Source organism: Trachurus japonicus, chromosome 12 (assembly GCF_045865225.1).
Source record: "Trachurus japonicus isolate A0001 chromosome 12, Traja_1.0".
NCBI classification, from domain to species: domain Eukaryota; kingdom Metazoa; phylum Chordata; class Actinopteri; order Carangiformes; family Carangidae; genus Trachurus; species Trachurus japonicus.
The window spans coordinates 10,013,859-10,022,328 of NC_140918.1; positions in this window are offsets into that span (position 1 = coordinate 10,013,859).

Genomic DNA, 8,470 nt, shown 5'->3' on the forward strand with positions numbered 1-8,470 from the left:
GGGAAAAAAGTTCTATTTGTTTAAATAGAGGTTCCTGACAAAGTCAAAAGGCCTTGATGCTATAAACTAGGTACTTTCTATGCATTTAAAACCTGAAAACGGGTCATTGGTAACCCCCAACACAGATGATAGACAAGCTGTCCAAGAAACTGTAATAAATGTGTGTAAAAATAACTTCAGCCTTATGCTCAAAAGAAAAAAAATGTAAAGTAATAATTTGTTTGTCTGACTCTTGACAAGAAAAACACAAAGTTTCTCCAAAACAATCAATAAATCAAACTTAACCTATACCAAAGTGCTTAACAGATGATAGATAAGCTGTCCATGAAATTGGGATACATATGAGCTGTAAAAATAACTTCAGCCTTATGCACAAAGAAAAACAATGTAAAGTAATAATATGTCTGTCTGGCTCTTGACAAGAAACACACCAAGTATTTAGCAACCTGTCACCAAAGTGCAATGTGACAACATAACACACAGCAATTTGATTTATTATTAATATAAAAATATGATTGGTGCAGCTTTTAAGAGAAGCTATTCAAGACGAACATGGTATGAAAGAGTCCTAAGACGTAAAAGCCACTCAAGACACTAATGACACAGATTGTTATAACTGTTAAGAAGGAGAAGTTATATTAAGTCTCCAACACACAAAGTGCAGATAATTATGCACTTACAAGGTAAGTACGTGAACTTTTCTCTACCTGTTTTGACCTTTAATGGTTTTCTAGGTCCTGAAATTGTCTTGAGTGCCGTCAAGCTGTCATGTGGCTCTAATTCTGACATGCGTTTGTGTTATTTTTGGCTAAACCTAATTTGGAAAATACATATGGTTTCAAATGTTGTTTGAAGAAAATTGGCTCTGGCTGACTGATGTGTAATAATTATCCTCTCTAACACAGGCAGGTAGATGATCAGGCAAAAACTCTCCTCTGGCTTTTATCACATATTTTCTCATTTATTTTTTATCAATTTATAAATGGAATTCATTTTGAGCTCCATGGGGGTCACTGCCCCAAATGTAAGCGATATCATGTTTTCTTCTCTCTCTTTTTTTTTTTTTGTAAAAGCAGTCATGCAAATATAATTGTACTTGGGAGAAATATTCACTTGCGTGATAGTGACAGGGAGTTTGTGAAATCTCAGAGGTGGCACGGCTTTTTTTAGGCGAGGCTCAACCCACTCGATACATCTGAAGGTATCTTTTTACCACATTCTCCTGCTGTGGAAAGATGAGTCATAGCTGAGGGATAATTACAATATTCATCAATTGTAATGTTTATGGATGTGTTCAAATATATTTTTAAAGGTCCAAGGTACAGAATCTGAAGCTACTGTAAATACCCTGATGTTAAAGATCTCGACTGTTGTGAGCTGCTTCCCTTTCTTTTCACTGTAATCCAACATTATCATGTTTTGTATTAAAGGTCCAGTGAGACGCTGCAGATGTTTTATCAGTCTGTGGTGGCGAGTGTGCTGTTCGGTGCTGCAGTCTGCTGGGGAGGCAGCATCAGACACAAGGATGCAAGGAGGCTGGACAAATTAGTTAGGAAAGCTGCTCTGTGGTTGGAGACGGGTTGGACTCACTGGGGAGGGTGGTGGAGAGATGAACACTGAAGATGTGAGAGGCCATTCTGGGCAAATCAGATCATCCACTTACTGTAATACCTTGATGGATAAAAAAACAGCAGAATCCTCTCTTCTTGCTGCAAGACGGAGAGGTAAGATCCTTCATACAGCCATCTGGCCTTTAATTATTCTGCAAATGGTAGATGAGCTGACAGACAAATGAATGTAACCTCTTGCCGTACAGTAGGCTACAAACATAATAAAGTTTGAAACAAAAAAACATGTTTAGCAGAAGAGAAAACTTGCGGATAACCATCATTGAAGGGCTGAAAGTTTTCAAATAAGAATTGATTGACTTTGTATGTATTGTCTGACAGGAGCAGAAATCCAGTGATGCATTGGACATGTTAAAGTGAAAAACTATTTCCCCAAGATGTTAAAAGAACCAAAAACCAAAGAACCGCATGACATTCAACTAAAAAAAAACTAAACTAATTAAATCCTAAACGCAAAACAAGACACATTACCACAATTTAAAAAAGGAAAAGTAATAATATGACAACTTAAGTAAAAGTGTCAGCCTCTATAAAGAAAAGAAAGGAAGAAAGCTTTTCCACAGCATGGTTCCCTCTGGCTGCACTATTAACTTAAATACATACTGGCCCTGCTATTACAGTTATGATGATTATGGACCATTGTTACCTGAGAACATGCAATTCAACTGGTAGCAGCCAAGTCTGGTAGTAGTGCTGAGTTTTTTCTCCACCTTTACTTTATTTTTATTGTGTTTTTGTCGTATTTTATGTCAACTACCGATGGATAAAACTGTTACTTCGGTGGGAAGAGGAGTTTGTTCAGGAGAGGAGCTTCTTTCATTGAAAACGGAGCGAGTCTGGAGGATGCCTCTGTGTCCTCGCTGAGATGCAGAGGTGTTTTTGTGGTTGCTGTGCTGCTGCTGGTGCAAAGGTGAAGGCTTGGGAGTGGAGATGTAGGTAGGCTACTGTTGTAGGTCCCTTCTGTCGTCAGTCATCATGGGAAATATCAACTCTCTGCCCAACCAGGGTGATGCAGAGCTGGAGATATGGAGATAATCATAACAATCCGACCAAGTGTACATCGCACCCATGGCAACTGCTGAGGTTACATGTGAAGTTCTCCATGTAGTCGTTGCTAGGATACAGACTAAACATCCCGAAGCACTTTTATTATATCAGGAGACTTCTGAGTTCAGTCGTGTTTCCCTGATGGACTCAACTGGTTGATGTGGTGGAGAGATGCACACTGAAGATGATAGAGATCATTCTGAACAACTCTACTTCATAACACCTTGATGAAAGGTGGAAGAAAACAGAGGTGGTGGATGGAGAGAAAGCAATAGAAGATATTTTGTACCTTCAGCCATTTTTAATTCTTCTGCAAATGGTAGATGAGCTCCCTTTGGTGATTAATAAAGTAAATCATATGCTTACAGTTTTGAAGGACATAGGCATTGATAACACTGAACATACAGTATATAGCCTAGTACAGCAAACTATTATTCCTCTCTGAACACCTGCCTAGCCTGTTGAATTCACCACGACCAACATTAGATTGTGGGGATGCATTTACTGTAATAAGCAGTGGGTAATATGAATTCGCATCACCTACCATTTATTCCCATAATTAGCTGTCAAACCACTGTAGCAAGCAGAACATGCAGCATCAAAATGACACTGTGTCAATGGTGACACACGTTTGTTGTTGGCATGGGGTTGGCATGAATGTGTGTGTGTGTGTATGAAAGGGTGAATGTGGCAAAAACAGTGTAAAGCACTGAGTGGTTTGAGCTACAGTATATACTGTAAGTGCAAGTCCATTTACCACAATAGCTCACAGTACTTAGTTAAAATGGGTAGCTGCCTTACAATATATGAAAAATAGGCTGTAATATTATTACTGTAGTGATAGGCTAAGTACTGTTAGTCAGTGAAAGGAGGGTCTGTTCTGTTTCAAACCACAATTGCAGCTGCATTGTCAGTAAATGTTTTTTTTTTTTTTTTTTTTAAGAAAGAAAGAAAAAAAATTGTTAATGCTTCTGTAGAAATGAACCCAGTGGGAGCGTAGGAAAAATGTACTGTGTCCTGAAGTGAGGTCGTGTGCTGCTCCACAGGAGAGTGGACAGAGAGAAATGACAAAAGCTCCCACTTGTAACAAGAAATGATCTGTCCTCTAAATAGAAGACGACGTGCTTGTGTCACAGCGTGAGGAAAGTGTACTGCCATGTGACAACAACACAAAAAAGTGGTCAAGCACAATGAAATACCTCAATTACCAGAATCCATGGACATCAACAAGTTATTAGACGCCCTGAAGAGAGGACATGTGGTAGTGCTGGACCTCAGGCTGGGCCTCGACTGGAATTTATTTAGCCTATGTTTTTTTTTTTTTTTTTTTTTTTTTATTCACACAGATTCCCAGTGATATCTGGCCGTAGTTTTGGCTCAGAGAAGATAATTGTCCTCTGCAGAAATTGTGTGATTTTTACTTTCAGCTGTGTGTGTTTTCTGGGTCATAAAATCGGCACCATCTTTTAGACAGACTCGGCAAACCGACCCAAGGACAGCTGTGTAGTGCGACAACAACATGATGGAGCAGCGTTCACTTCTGACTCCCAAAATAATATCTCCATTATGCCTTGCAAATTGCCAGTGATGGAGTCAGGTCATAAACAACATTTGCGGAGCTTCTGTTGAAAGTGGAAGAAACCAAGAGATGCTGAACAGAAACTGGAGCCGAGTTGTTTTTCTCTCAGACAGGTAAGCGCAGTTTACCTTATCAAGGATTTGTTGCTATCAGGGGAACTTGTGTCACCACAATAACTCGACCATGAGAAAAGGAAAAAAAAAATAGCACATTGAAGGTCTGAGCCCTAAAAAGACAAAAGCCCAACTCGTTCATTATGCATTTTACAGAGCTAATGGGTACGCTTGTAGCACTGCTTCATTGTGATCAAGGACTTTCTGCATGCTGTCTTCTTTATTTAATTCTCTAAATACAATATACTGCAAAAACAGAGAGAAAATACCATTTACTATATTTAGGGAGAAATGGAAATCGCTCTGTGTTTTTCACGAGGCTGCAATGAACTTTAATCATTCACAGTTAGAGATCCTGTGTAGCCGTGTGCAGGATGTTGGTTTGGGTTAAGCCACTTGGAATAAGTGATCTGACGCCACCTGTGAATAAATCACCAAAAAAAGCAGCAGAATGAGCCTCCTACCAGCTCCCTGCTGACTGGATCACTGTGTCCTGAGTGTTTCAGCCTCTTTTAGCCAACTGTCCTGGTTTTACAACCTCTATACTGTTTCGGCTCGTTCACCACCAAGGCCTCGTTCATTGCTGCCGTAATTTTTTTGGCAGCAGCTGGCAGCTTTGTATCAGTGAGAAAGCTCGAAAAACTAACTGTACATTGTCTGCTTAGCAGCAAACCACAGATAGACAAAACAATTAGCTGGTGAACAGAGCGGAGCAGAGCGACTGAAGAGCCAGAGATTTCCCTCCTGAGTTAGTGGAAACCAAAGTAAAGTGAAAAAGAGAATATTGGATAAGATACACAGCTCCAATGTGCCCAATATGCTTGCAGTTCAAACTGTGTGCACACTATATATGTATATGTTCTGTTGACAAGTACTTGTTGATGCCAAGAGGCAGGTTTCAGATTGTAATGTTTAATGCCATAGTTGCAACTAAGTGTAACCGATGTTGTTCTGTGACCTGCTCTGAGCGGGTTTCGAACCCGGGTCTCCTGCACCACAAGTGACGATGCTAACCGTTTCGCCAAGAGGTTAGTGACCACTTGACAAGTGGAAAAAAGACTTTGGTCGAAACGTCTGTGCTTGCCTGTCCTGCAATAAAGAATTTTCAAAGGGATATTGAGAGTGTGCTGGCTGTTTTCTCCCCTTCTCAGTCTGCTGCCGTAGCCGTGCACCTCCTTAAGATTTATCCTTTTATTTTTTGGGGTGAGCGCTTGCTTCTTCCTCCCATGCCATGTAGTTGCAACTAAGTGTAACTGATGTTGTTTTGTGACCTGCTCTGAGCGGGTTTCGAACCCGGGTCTCCTGCACCGCGGGCGACGATGCTAACCGTTTCACCAAGAGATCAATGACCACTTGGCAAGTGGGTTAGCACATCTTTTATGGGTGAGTGAGTTTAACTTCTCCTCACTGGTTCCTCGTGACTGTGACTATACCCGTGGACATCCGTTACACTCACCCCCCCAAACTCACTCCACCCATCCGGGTCCAGGCACCAATGTGACCAATGTTGTTCTGTGACCTGCCCTGAGCGACGATGCTAACCATTTCGCCAAGAGGTCAATGACCACTTGGCAAGTGGTTAGCACGTCTTTTATGAGTGAGTGAGTTTAACTTCAGTACTGCTAACCGCCACACGTCGCCACTTCTCCTCACTGGTACCTCGTGACTGTGACTATACCTGCGGACATCCGTTACACTAAGTTAAAAAGAGAATATTGGACAAGATACACAGCTCCAATGTTGCAGTTCAAACTGTGTGCACACTATATATGTATGTTGTGTTGACAGGTACTTGTTGATCCCAAGAGGCAGGTTTCAGATTGTAGCGTTTAATGCCATGTAGTTGCAACTAAGCAACTAACCTCTATGTAAATACACAGCCCTCTTGTACCTCACCAAACAACAAAATGCTCTCACAATATGGAAATTGAATTGTCTGTATATTTCATTATACAGTTGGAAGAAGAAAGCTTTGACTTGGCCCTCCTGTCTCCCACTCTGCTGTGCCCGGCTCACCACTCTCTCCAGCTGCTTGGGCACGCCAGGCAAATAAAGAAAAGATACACATGAGGTGAATAAAAATGGTAATACCCACTTCAAACACCTCTTCCCGCTAATCCCTACATGCTCTCAACCTTCACACAGCGAAAGTGTACCGCTGACACCTGGGCACTGACACTACCCACTCAGTCAGGCTTTCTGAAACAGACTGAGGAGGAAAGGAAGGAGATAATCCACTCGGAAGAAGAAGAAAAAGAAAAGGAAAAAAAGACAACACCCTGCATCAGTCTGCACTTTTGCACAGCACATGTCCTTTTCCACAGATAAAAGTACTTTACAAAAGCATCCGCCCATCAATCAGGTTGTATTGTTGCCTGCTGACATCACCTGCCAAATGTTCTACAAATGGTCCAATCTCGTTCTTCCTCCTCCTTCTGCTACAGTAAGTGGACTATGTGGATACGCAATCGCACGGGGGAATGACACGTGACTGTAACTGTCATTCCTCCTTTTCTCTCTTGTCAAGTGGAAACCTTTGAATTTGATAACAATGCACTTTTTGCAGTAATATTTCATGAGCCGATCCATGAACACAGAGACATGCACATGCAAATCACAGTGCAGCGCTGCCCTGGGAGGGAAAAATATCAAACAATTTAAAGTGAGCAGGATGTGATCACAGAGCTTATTGAATACATTTGTGGTGTTTCGTGTGTACAGCAAAAGGATGAAGCTGGGGGTGTTGAAACGGATGTGAAATGTGCATCGAATTCACACATATGCACAATCACTGGACGTTCCTGACAAGCATCATGTGTCTTCACATAGTTACCATTGACAGTTGGGATACCACAACAGCTACATACTGTATCTTTAAACAATAAGTTTTAATGTTACATGAGAAAATGGGTTTGAGATGAAAAAAAAAAAACATAACTTCACCAAATCTGATTTTTAAAGAAAGCCAGAGAGAGCTGCAGTTACATTAGACTCACTGTGGAGAGAGCATTGTACTGGATGTGCAAGTTGTGAAGAAGCTTTTTTTTAATGTAACACTGGACCACAAAAATATAATGTTGATATAGGTAACACTCAGTTATTACTGTGCTTAAGTAGCTGGACCAACTAACACGCAATAAAGTCCATTAGTTGCACCTTTGCTAATGTGTATTTGTTTATGCTGTGTATAAATAAATTCACTCTGCAAATGCTAAGCTCCACACAGGTGGACCCGGAGGCTGGTGAACAGGTGGCAGGTGACTGTGGGACCTTGTGTCACTAAGCATAGAGAGTCAGGGCTCTGAAGTGAGTGTTCAGGATTCATTTTAGCTAAATCTATTTGGGATGCATTTTGTTTTTGAGTTGACTGTACCTCCACGGTCCCATTCTGGAGAATGCAACATCAAAATAAAGGCTTCAACTAGTTTCTTAAAATATGGCCCAAAAATGAACCATTTGGAAGTTGACTCACTGTTATAGGTCAAACGTCACTGTGACCTCACAAAACACTTTTTTTGGCTATATCTCATGAATGAATCTGCTAATGACACATTTTAACACAGTTTAAAGGGATAGTTCAACATTTTGGCCCATTGCCATACTCCCTAAGACAATAAGGAGTAGGTTTGTTACCTTTAATTGTCGATGCAAGCTATTTTTAGAACGGCGGAGCAGAGTCGCGAGCTGCTCAGAGCTATGCTACAGAGGCTAATGGGATTTCTTGGTTTCCCTCATCAAACTCATCAAATAAATACACAATCCAACAACTCTAAAACGCTCTGGTGGACAAGTTGTGACCTGCACATTCACCACGCTGTGAGATAATAATGTAATGTTACGAGACAGAGTTGTTTTTGAGGCAAATGCAGAGACTGCTTGCAGAAAAACTGCCCCAAAATATTGAACTATCCCTTTAAAATGATGGAGTGATGAGGTTTTATTGTGGCTTGCCTGGTTATACGGACCCAAGGCAGTAATTCTACTCATAACTATTGTTATCATGATGATCTCAGTACAGTAAAGAGTACTTGAGAACATGTTTACACAATCCTGCGAGGAACTGCAAGAAAAAAAAAGAAGCGTTTTACTGGCATCATCAGCTT